This window comes from Sminthopsis crassicaudata, chromosome 4 (genome assembly GCF_048593235.1).
Source record: "Sminthopsis crassicaudata isolate SCR6 chromosome 4, ASM4859323v1, whole genome shotgun sequence".
In the NCBI taxonomy this organism is placed as follows: Eukaryota; Metazoa; Chordata; class Mammalia; order Dasyuromorphia; family Dasyuridae; genus Sminthopsis; species Sminthopsis crassicaudata.
Window position 1 is genome coordinate 208,219,612 of NC_133620.1, and position 13,039 is coordinate 208,232,650.

General features: G+C 33.4%; 1 pseudogene; it reads right to left on the reverse strand.

Moving 5' to 3' along the window:
• Positions 1-13,039, reverse strand: part of LOC141540701 (peroxisomal biogenesis factor 19-like) — a 143,725-nt pseudogene that overhangs the window by 130,146 nt on the left and 540 nt on the right.

Here is a 13,039-nt window from a genome sequence, read left to right on the forward strand (position 1 = left end):
GAGTGGGTGTCTGCAGCAGGTGACGTGAGAAGCCCCTGCGCTCAAACTGGAAGTGTCTGCCAGAAACCGCGGTCCCTAGTTCAAAGGTTCCGCTTCTCTGGGACTTCCTGGAGCTGAGTTCCACTCCCTCCAGCTAAGCTAGGCCGTGTGTGTTGCCTTGGGCCGTATCCACCCACTTGTCAGTCTCTTAACTATTCTCAGGAGGTAGCTGAGGCCACACCCCCTGGTGCCGAATCTGCCGAGTCACCCCCAGGGTGGGGGGGGGGGGGGAAATCTAATCTGAGTTTTAAAATATTTTGGCTTTCTCTTCTGAACTGCTAAATAATTAGCAGAGAAGAGCTAACAGCCTGTGCCAGATTCCTTTACCTCAGTGGCTTCTCTGATCCCAGAGCCCCTCCCAGCGCAATGGGCGCAGTGTGCCCCTACCCCACCGTCTGTGCTGGTCTTTCTTATTCCTCCCCTGAGAACTGACCTTTCCTGTTGAAACTCCAGATTCTCTTCAGCTGGTAAGTCGTGCTTCCAGTCCTTGTGGTATCTATCAGTCCTGAGCTAATTCTGAGACTTAATTTATCTAATTGGTTGTGAGGGAGTGAGGACGTTCACTGAGTCGTGTGTTTCTTCTCCGCCATCTTGGCTCCGCCCCCCCCATAAGCCTCTTTTTAAAGATATTCCCTATGTTTGTACAGTTGAATTTTTTAAACCAGCTGTGGAGCTTCATATTTAGTCCTATTAAATTTCAATGTATTTTCTTCAATTTACCATTTTCTCTCTTTTGAAATGTTTTTCAATCCCAATTCTGTCATTAAATATATTGTTAATTTGTCTACATTGATGTCACCCACAACTTGTAATAAGTATGCCATCTATACTTTCATCCAAATGATTGCTAAAAAAGTCAAACAAAATTGCTCAGGAACCCTTGTGGCATTCCTCTGAAGCCTACTCTCCACTAAGAAACAATATTTTGGACTAATTGATCAATTAGTTAGTTAGTTTCAAGCCTACTTAGTTGTATTTTAGTCAATGTATTTGTATACTCTTCATTGTGTCCACAAGGACAAATTACAATAAAATATAAGTTCCTGGGGTAAGGGATTTTCATTTTTTACTTTCTGTCCAGAGTACCTAGTATAATGATTTGCAGATAGGAGTCACTTAATAAATATTTACTGAATTGAACTTGTAGAATATGTGAGATACATCAGTAACAGAGATACATCAACTTTTTGGGGGGTCCAGGTGATCTAGTGAAGCCTATAGATTCCTTCTTAGAATAATATTTTTAACTGTATAAAATAAAATACATAGAATTATAATGGGAACCAGTTATATTGAAATATGTATAAATGTATCTCTTTCTGTGTGTACACACACATACATATATATGTACATACATACACATTCATGCACCTCAGTTTAAGAATCCCTGCTCTAAGGTACTCCCTTGATAAAGGAGTTTAATACTGCTGTCAGAGTAAATGCTATTAGAATGGCATGATTTTTTTCTTAATGAACCCATTCTGGTTCATTCTGATCACCTCTTCATTTAATTTGTGCTGACAACCCAACTCTTTAATAATTTGATCTAGAGTTTTACTAGGAGTAAAAATCAAGTTAATTAAAGCAATTTAAGTTAATAAGCATTAAGCTTGACAAGTCTAAAGTTTAAAGTATATACCTTTTTTCTTCTTTTTAAAATTAAGATTACTTTGGTTTATGTCATTCAACATCTGGTTACATTCATTAGTGAGCTATGGAGATTGAATAGACTTAAAAGACAGATAGTTCACATGAAATCCTGAGCAAAATGTCTCTTAGCTTCTTAAAAGCTCCTCAGAAATCTATCCCTACCTTGTTGAATTTCCCTTGCCCCCAAATGATCCTCATTTGGCTAATTAGCAGATAGACTTATTCTGTTCCTTTATCAAAATTTTTCACATGGCACCCTTCCCATGTTATTAGAAACTGATTTCTTAACAAAAGATAATGAATAGAAACTGTTGAACATCTTTAATTTTTTTTCTTTCTCAGCATTTTTGTATTGATCTTCTTTCATTCCTACTTAATTTCTAGCAAAAGACCATGATAGGAATTTACAATGGCTTACTTTATCTATTAGCCAGTAACAGAGATTTTACCCTTTCCAGAATGGACATTCTCCAATCCAACTGGCCCTGCTCCTTTTTCTCACAATTCCTCAAAAATTACTGACAGAGGTCCTGTGGTTAAAACAGCCAACTCTTTCATTATCTTTGGATATAGTTAATTTACCCAATCAATACATAAGCATTTATTAAGTGAGTATTATGGAGTATTGGATTGTGCTAGGTGTTGGACAGGTGCTGGACAGACTGCTTATAGTCTTATGGGGGGAAGACACTAACATGAATTATGGTATATAATACTGTATGCTTAATGTATTAAAAAGATATAAAACAAAATGATACATTCATTTTGAAGAAGCAGCTCTTTTAAAAATGGATAGATTAGAAAAAGTAGCAAGAAGGTAATATTTAATTTTTTTAAAAGATGGATAGGATGCATAGCTCTAGAGTTATAAAGAACCTAATAGGTCATATAGTACAACTTCCACATTTTACAGATAGAGAGATATCCATATGGTTGTGACTTACCCAATTACTGGAGATGGTAAACATCAAAAGGAAAATATGAACTCAGAGTGACTCCAAAGCTAAAGCTTCTTCTTTCCAGGATAGTATACTATTAATTTAGTAAATAGAGGCACAGATGGTGAATTCCAAGAAAACATTTGAGCAAATATAGAGACTTGGAATCCTAGTATATAATGAATGAAAGGCAAATGAAGACACATAGTAGTTCAAGTTGGCTGAAGCATTAAATATGGAGGAAAGAAAAATGACACAGCTGGAAAGATTGACAGGTACCAGATGATAGAGGGTGTCAAAAACCAAAAAGGAAGTTTAAATTTATTTTTGTGGTCCAGATCTGTGATTTCCATCTCAGAACTCTTCCTGAAACTTCTCTAACAACATTGAGCATCTAGAGAATTGCTAATCTATCTTTCAATCAATGCAAATTAGCAATCCCTATTAAGTGACTTGTTAATGGTCACCCAAACAGACTGTATCTTATTCTAAGGCTGGCTTTCTATCCACTAAGCTTGTGTCAACTTTTCCTCAATAATAACTATGGATCATTGACTTTGTATGTTTTAAAGTTCACTAAACACTTTGGTACAATATGGAGGAACTACAGATTTTTTTTTTTAGTAGAGGAAGGATGTAATCAGATTTTTTATGCCATAAAAATTTATCCTGGTAGTAATAATAAAGAATGAATTTGAAAAAGGAGAATATAGAAGCCACTAGACTTTTTGGGAAGCTATTAAAATAGTTCAAGTAATAAGGTGCTGTTCAAGGGTTATAGTAATGAACAGAGAGGAGGGACAGGGTCTGTTATTTGATTAAACATAAAACATGAAAAAGAAGGAAGAGTCAACAATTACTAATATAGGGGAAAGGGCACAGTTTGATGACAGATAAAAATAGTGGTCAGAAAGAGGGAGAGGGTTATGGAAAAATAGAATAAACTTGTTTTAGGACAGATTGGGATGTCTAAGTGGCACAGCAGATACAGTACTGAGTTTGGAATCAGGAAGACTCATGTTTAGTAGTTCGAATCTTTTCTCAGACACTTAATAGCTGTGTGACTCTGGGTAAGTCACTTAGCCCTGTTTGCCTCAGTTTCATCATCTGTAAAATGAGCTAGAGAAGTAAATGGTGAATCATTCCAGTATCTTTGCCAGGAAAATCTTAAATGGGGTACAAAGACCTGGACATAATTGAACAACAAAACCTTAAGTTTTACGATCTTATAGGTCTTGAGAGCTGTGGTTGGGGGGGGGGGAGGAAAAAGAGGGAAGGAGGGAGGGAAGAGGAGGTAGAGGAAAAGGAGAAGGATGAGGAGGGAAAGAGAGGGTAATGGCATGAAAATGTAGTTTGCAATTATTTTAATAGAAGTAGGAATTAAAAATATGGGAGTAAATGGGATTGAGAAAAGATACAGTATCAGTAGAGGACAGAAGGAAGATAAGAATAGATAAGTTCATTTAGATCAGTTACATGCTCCTCTTGTGAAAGACAGTGAAAAAAGTGGCAGTCTAAGAATCTGGAAGAACTTAGTTCAAGTTACATATATTCACTGTGTGACTAAGCAAGTTAGTTAACCTCTCAACATCCTCGGGGGAGCTAACACTAGAATTTTTCACAAATCTACTTTGCTAAACGGAGTTTCTTGCCTGAAATTTCCGTACATTCTTGTTTAATCATCTCCAACTTTTCCTGACCCTTTTGGGGGTTTTCTTGGCAAAGATACTGAAATAGTCTGCCATTTCCTTCTTCAGCTCATTTTACAGATGAGGAAACTGAGGCCAATAGGGTTAAGTGATTTATTTGAATATTTGAGGCCAGACTTGAATTCAGAAATATGAATTTTTCTGACTCCAGGTCTGGCATTCTGCACACTGTGTCACTGTGCTGTCTGTTCTCTACAGTAATAGCTCTTGGATTTAAATCCAAGCCCAGTGCTCTTTCTACTATGCCATGTAGTTGTATTCTCACTGATGGGCAGAATAGAAGAAAAATAGGAGTTTGGCACCACCTTGTCTCCATCATCTTTTATCTTCATCCTATAAGTGGTCCCTAAACCATTATTGATAAGGATAAAAACAATAAAAAGCTTTTTTCCATTGTCCTTATTTTTTCACTGGATTCTCAGGACATTGGAAGTATTAGCACTTCTGATATGCTAACAATACGGTGCCACTAGTTTACATGTATCCTCAATGACATATTTTAAAATCTAAGCTTATCAATAAGTTCTGTGGACAGCCCCATATCAGTCTCTTTAGATACCTCTGTCTTTTCTTCTTTCATAAAACCATCCCCTTCATTTCTCCCTTTCCCATTATTTCTTATAGCACAATATAACATTCATCACATTTATATTTCATAAATTGCTTAGCAATTCCATAATTGATAAGCACAATCAATTTGCTACCACAAAATGAGCCATTATAAATATTTTTGTACATTCTTGGAATTTTTTTAAGACCAATTCATCCCTTGATCTGCTCTTTTCTTTATTCCCCTCTCCCCTTTCCTTACCTGCCTCCTATTTCCCTGTTGAATAAGGATGCATTTCTGTACATATGTGTGTGCGTGAATGTATTCTTTCCTTTGACTAAGTCAGATGAGAGTGAGGTTCATTTCCCACCCCTCAATCCTTTCTCCTAGTTTGCATAGACTTTTCCAGCTTCTTTTCTCTTCTTCCCTCCACCACCGGTACATTTCTTTTCCTTTCTCTTCCCATTCTTCTTTTAAGATCATAAAGACATAACAAAACAACTCCTAGGTCTTCTATCTATTTAGACTCTTTTTACTGATGTAAAAAAAAAAACATTTTAAAAATGAGATGATAGTTCTTGTGATTAAGTCTATGAATTCAAACATATAAAATAATATTGTATATCTTAGGAGAGAAAGAGAACCCTTTTCAAAATAGCTCTAAATATGAAGAAAGAGAATGTTGTAGCATGATGTATACAGAATTGAATAAAAATATAGGAAATAAATATTCCTTGACTTTGCCTCTGACTTTAAAGTGAACTCACTATTCAGTCATGGCAAGTGATGAATTATAGTTTTACCTGATAGAAAATATGAGAAGCTAGTGAACTAGATAGCAAACATGTCAGATTTTCTATGACAAAATCTTTGTTGGCATGTTAAGCTACTTCTAATAGAAAAAAAGAGTTGTACTAAATAAAAGAATCTCTGGAAATAAAAGGTATATATGAATGAATTATTTCTTTCATAATAACATGATATACATCTTCCATTCAAAGATATTAATATCATTCCTTTTATTATGCAAGGCTTTTTCCAGCTTCCGCACTCTAATTAACATAACCATCTATTTCCATATGAACAGGGATCCATGCTAATTGTACATTAATTCCTAAGATGAATAATTGATATATTGGATGCAACACCTCAAAAAGCTAAATCGTGTTTGGTGCTTGAAGTAACAAGTCCTGAGCCATGAGTTAATCAAGAAAACTATACATAGGTCTTCATTAACATACCAAGAATCAGCCCACCAATAACAAAATCACTGAACATGCACATTTAATGGTACAAAATTCAATCATACTTAACTTAGCCTGAAAATATCAGTATCTTAATAATATCTTGTGTTTTTATAGAGCTTTTGCCGTGAGAAGCTCCAAGTACTTTTGCATATTTCTTCTGATTAATCATCCAAATATTTCATAAGTTAAGTAGAGAATGGATGTCATTTCCCCACATTTTACACAGAAGAAAACAGTCTCTTAGAAAATAGCTTTCAAGCTACCAGGAGTGTGTTACACAATCCTTTCCAATTTTTTAGCATGCCAGGCTCTTGTGACAACCACCACTGCTTCTCCAGTAGTTCTATCAGTGGCAAAAGGGTGGGAGAGAAGCATGGGATGTGATGGTGATACATATCATTAGATGGTTTTCAATCCAAATGAAAACAACTAAAATTTTCAAAGTTCATTATATACATTTTTTGGATCATGACAATCCTATGAGGCTGCTACTATGGATGTCATTAACCTCATTTTAGAGATGAAGAAACTTGGACCAATAGCATTTAGGTAATTTGTCCTTAGGTATATATGTAATAAATGTCAGAGACAAGATTTGAACCTAGGTTTTTTGCCCTCCAGATCCAGCAGTCTATTACTATACTTCACTGACTTCTTTAGCTTCGAAAAAGAGCCACAGATTGACATAAAACTGCTGTGAAGGGCACAAATGGTTTATAAATTACCACTTAACTGTAACAAGTTTGTAGTGTTAGTTGTTAAATGAAATAGCTTTAGAAAGATATAACGTGAATTGAAAGCAAGAGGATAATAAATTTTATTTTTAAAATATTCTTCTCCCTTTCATTCTCTCTCTCCTGTATAGTTATAAATGTGGTTCTTGAACCACTTAATAGTTAAAATCTTGCTGCATTTAAAAATAGATGTTTCAAGCCATGAGTAAAATATTACAAGGTCAACTCACAGGCATCCACTAGAAGGACCAGATGCCCTCTATATAGATTTGTAAACAGCAAAACTCATTGAGAACATGAAATGACTTATTCAACATGCTTCCAGAAGAAGATGAAGGTATGTTAGAGGCATGAGGTAAACAAGAATGGGAAAACTTTGCCATAAATCAGCAATTACTGGTAGGCAGTCAATATCACAAGTATGATGCAGTGCTGAAGCTGACTAATACTATGAGAACATTAAGTCTTAGGTCTCAAAGTCACAGTAAGCCCTTGTTCAGATTTACTTTGTAGCTGTCTCGGCTTAGAGCTGTTGCTGTGAATTACAAATTGAATGTCTTCCTTGTGCCAACATTCAGATGGCACTCTGCTGTGCTTTCAGTGGCTGAAAGCAGAGACAAGCAGGATCTGAATAGTAGATACAAGTATGGCACACTTACATTTAAAAATCTGACATTTTGAAGGTTAATCCATAGTATAGCCCCTGAGTTGCTGGCATTATACCAGAATTGCAGCTGGAAATTCTTATAACATTGATACCCTTACTGTTCATTTACAAGCCAGGTCATTTATAATAAGTATTCTAAGGTTTGTGGGAATATCTCATTTATACTGTCACTACATAGGTTTCGATTCTGCACCAGCCTTTTCAGTAAAATAAAAATGCTATATAGATTTTCATCCCAACTTCCACATTTCAAGGGAATTCTAAAATTCTCTACAGTGTCAACACAAATACTTAACAAGATCCTCTTTATCTGCCACATATTGCTTTGTAACATCAGTACTCTGTTCATGTTAAGTCTTCATCTTTCAGAAACAAGATTCTGCAAGTGAAATGGCCTAAAGGATTTTTAATGTTTTCTCTGAAAATGGTATTTGTCAGTCTTTCTCTCTGTAAGAACCTGTCTGTTTAAATTCATAAAGTATCTAGAGTTTAAAGTAAGCACAAGGAAAAAAAAGGAATAGGGATTATACATCATAGCACAATTTGTAGAGAGCATGCCAAACTTTGCGTAAGTGGGCTTAAATTCCCATTACTACCAGTAAAAAACAAAACAAAACAAAATAACAAAATAACACAGTGACACTGTGCTTACTTTTTAAAGAAAAGATCCACTCCCCCAAAAAGAATATGAGTTTTCAGAAAAATTTCTTCAGGTACCATTTCTACCTACATTAAAGATAAGAAAAATTATTAATTCAATACTCAGGAGATAAGTACACACACACACACACACACACACACACACACACACACACACACAGATACAAACATAGGGATAGGGACAGAACCTATGATTTTATCCATGTAGGATTCTTACAGATAAAGAAACTTCCTTTACCAATTCAGGTTAGTACTACCACAAGAACTTGTAGTTTCAGAAAGCTGCCTAAATGTGAATTGCCCAAATGAAAGATGAAGTAACTTGTCCAAGATCATATAGCAAATTTACATCAGAGGCAAAAATTGAAGCCCAATCTTCTTGACTTAAAAGTCAGCAATCTGTTGATTTTGGTATGCTGCTATGTTTTTTTTACATATATATATATATATATATATATATATATATATATATATATATATATATATATATATATATATATATATATATATATGTATATATATGTATATATATGTATATATATGTATATATATGTATGTATATATACATATATATGTACATATACATATATATGTATATATATACATATATCTATGTATTTATATATATATGTAAATTTCAAACTGTTTTAAGTCAAGTATATGATTCAATGTTTGCATGATTAAGTGTTATACTATAAGCAATCACAAATGGGAAAAAATCTGGGCTAGGCTAAGGTAGTCAGGAAGGCTTTATGAAGACTTTGGGACTTATGCTGTTCTTGAAATAGTGTTAAGGAAAGTTATTTATAGCAAATACTGACACAATTTGTTAGCACAAGTTTATAGGTTCTGAAACTAGAAGGCACATTGAGGATCACCTGATGGTTCAATCCCTTTAGACAACTGACTTTCAGCTAAGTGGTAGAGTGAATAGAATATGTTTACTTCCTGATTTGTGGTGTTTGAAGTCAGTCCTCCTTTCCTAAACTCTCTTCTTACCGACCTTCCAATACAACCATAAGACTATAGGGAAATTAAAAAATACACAAAAAACACAAAAAACTAGCTTCTCCTTAAGAAAAGGCGTCTCAAGAAATTATTCTAAGCCCTTAAATATATCTTCATAGAAAGCTGAAACCATAGGAAGAACAGAACAAAGTAACAATATAAATACAAAGATATGGAGGTAAAACAGGATAAGAAACATTATATGTGATGACAATCCCCAAAATTCAAACAACTGATTCAAATTTATAAAATTAAGAGCTATTCTCCAACAGATAAATGAGCATAGGAGATAAAACAGGTAGTTTTTTTAAAGAAAGAAATCCAATGTTGTCAATAGATATGAAAAAAGGTTCTCAATTAGGAATAATCAGATAAATATAAATTAAAGTAACCTTTGATTCCACTTCAAATCCATCACACTGGCAAAGATGACAAAAATGGAAAATGACAAAATGTTAGAGCAATTATGAGAAAAAAAAAAGCACAATTGTTGATTGTTAGGCTATCAATTTATCCATCTACTCTGAGAGAAACAATCTGGAACTATATGAAAATTATGATATCCTTTGACATGATGTTAATACTACTATACTTTATACTAAAAAGAACAAAAAAAGAAGAAAAATGCATATACAAAAATATTTACATAAGGTCTTTTGATGGTTGCCAAAAATTGGAAACTAAGAGGGTATCCAGGAATGAGTAAACAAGTCATGGTATAGAAAGTATAAAATGGAATATTATTTTGCCATAAGAAATGATGAAATAGATAATCTGGAAGGAAATAGGGGAGACTTCTATGAACAGATGCTCAATGAAGTGAGAAGAACTAAGAGAACAATTTATACTATTACAAGTATATTATCCAGGAAAATAATTTTCAAAGACTAGAACTTTGATTAATGGAATGATAATCTACTAGTCCAGAAAACTGTACATGAAGTATACCAATCATCTCTTAGAGGTGATAAAATTCAGAGAGAAACTTAAGATTTTGGGAGATGGACAATGTGATCATTTATTTTATTAAGCTATGCATATTTATACTGAGGATTTTGTTTATTGCTTGTTATTCAGTGGGGGAGGGTCATAGAAAAATCAAAATTTAAATAAATGCAAAAACAGAAAATGTATTTGCTAATTTAAAAATTAAAATCAATTTAGAAAATTTAAGCCTTCATGCCTGGAAGGCATGAAGACAAACTAATGAAGACAAACATGAGGACAAACTAATTTGAGAAGAAAATAAAGGTCTGAAATTATTTAGGTACATTGTTGACATTGATTTAATCAGTCAGTCTGTTTTTCATTTTTCTGTGTGTATAAGATAATATAATCTATGCCTTTAGGGATTTATGGAGAACTTCATTTTAAAAATATTGCTCTTATTCACTCAGTAAAGAGAATGGGTATCTGCTTAATGCACATACTCTGAAACCACTGGAAAAATAATACTAAAAGCTATCATTTGTATGAATTTATTATGTACCAGGAACTTGCTAATGTTTTACAAATGATTTCTCATTTGTTCCTCATTATAATCTTGGGAAGAAGGTACTATTATTATCCTTCTTTTACTGATGAAGAAATCGAGGCAAATAGAGGTTGTGATTTACCCAGGATCACATTATGGGTTTATAGGGACATTATATCTTTTAGATCTTAGGCATATTGCTTAGTTATATTAAGTTTAATTACATTGTTATATATCTTATTTAAGATAAACATCTGGCTAGAGCCTCAGGAAGCCATTTTAGGAAATACTCCATTTGGGTCATCCTTTTACAAATTATGGGTGATCATTGTCTTATAAATTTTGGGGGGAAATGTGATGTAATTTAATAAGATGTTTTAATTCTTGTTTTTCTAAAACACTTTGTAATAAGTAAAAAAACCATTTAAAATCATTGACTCAACCTATAAAATATAGGAATCCTAAATCAATGCATTTTTATATATTAAAAAATCCAAAAAGAATTCAATTGACTTATTGAATTTAGAACATATATTCAGCTTATCAAGCTTCTATTACTCCAAATAGACACAGGAACTATATGAACAAAACATAAAAATCTTTTTGTACAAATCAAATTAAATTGAAATAATTGAATTAATATTTATAGTTCATTGATAGGTAAAGCCAATATAATTAAAAATGACAATTTTGCTTAATTAATCTATGTCCCATCCCAATTCAACTGCTAAAAGTTATTTTACTGGGTTAGAAAAAAGAATTACAGAGTTCATTTAGAAGAACAAAAGATAAGAAACATCAAAGAACCCAAGGAAGCATCTTCAGTGGTATTAGACCTTAAGCTACATTATAAGATGAAAACATTGTTGAAGCTTAAAATGCATAATGTTGATATTTTTAAATTAACATTTTCTTTTACAAATAATAAAAAAATAAACCAAGAATAGAAAAAATGCAGAAAACTTCGAGAAAACTTTCATAGACAGACACTATTAGGTGCTTTACAAATAGTATATCATTTGAGATCTTATTTGAAACAACCCTGTGAAGCAAGTGCTACTTTATGGTTGTAAGGTAACTGAGGCAGATAGAAGTTTAGTGATTTTCTTAGGGTCATATATCTAATAAAGTATTGAAGAATGCATTTGAACTCATGTTTTCCTGACTCTAGGCCCAGCACTTTATGTATTATACCACCTCATCTTATAAATAGATCTTGCTTAGAAACTAAGAGAAAACAATGGATATAATTAGAATGTTTTTAACTCTCCATGCTGTCACAGTAAAAGAAACACTTACGACTCTCATACAATGACCTGTTGCTATACATTAGACTGCTGGTGGTGGGGTAAAAGAGTTGGCTTGGTTCTATTCTTTCATTGATGTAAGGAAATTCCAGTTTGAAAATTATTTCCACTGATTCAAACAGAAATTCATCTGTGTATCATAGTGTTATCAAGTTGTCTGAGTACACTTCAAAGTTTCCCAAAGTCATAGATATAGAATATGTCAGAACTTGAATCTTGATCTTCCTTACCCCAAAGTTTTTCACTATGTGATACTGCCTCTTGTTATTCATATGTATAGCTTCAAATTTGTATAATTACTTAGCATACTGTTTTGAGATCATTCAAACAAAAAATTGGGGAGTGACTTTAGGGTGGCATAAACTGGGCTTGATAAATTGACATTGATAAATTGTTTTTAGAATTAGGGATAAAGGAGTATATTCTGATCTGTTTCTTTCCCTTTCTTACCCCCCCCCCTTTTGAGTAGAACATTGTAATTTTTGAAGCTAATATAGAATGTGGAACAACCAGCTTGCTGAGCTTGTGGCTTTATATACAATCAAGCCTTGTTAGAGTCCTCTTCATTTGTAATATCACTGTTACAGTGTAGGATGATATTCAGTTCCAAACAACATACCACTTGATGACTAGGGATTAGCTTGCCCATTATATCTGTGGTATTACTAACTGATAAGCATCACCACTTTCCTTTTCCTTTCTACTCTGCAAACTGGGGCCTTCTATTCAGCCTACAAAGCATGAGTATGAAGTGATTCTTAAAATGAGAAAGTTGGAGGAAGGGAAGTTTAAACAACGATCATTGTCATATAGCTTAGTAACATCAGCAAAACTATTTTCTAAAAACCTTCTCTCTTGTTAAATGCAAATATACTTTTCAAATAGTGCAAAGTATTATTTATATACTATTTTAACCTTGATAAGGAAGTTGACCTATGTTAGAATTTGAGTGCTTTTCTACTAATGCTTTCCTTAAGTAAAATAAACATAAGTGAGAGTACCTCCAACCTTCACAAGGGCTCCCCAAACAAAGCTATTCTAGGTTTAAGATACTAC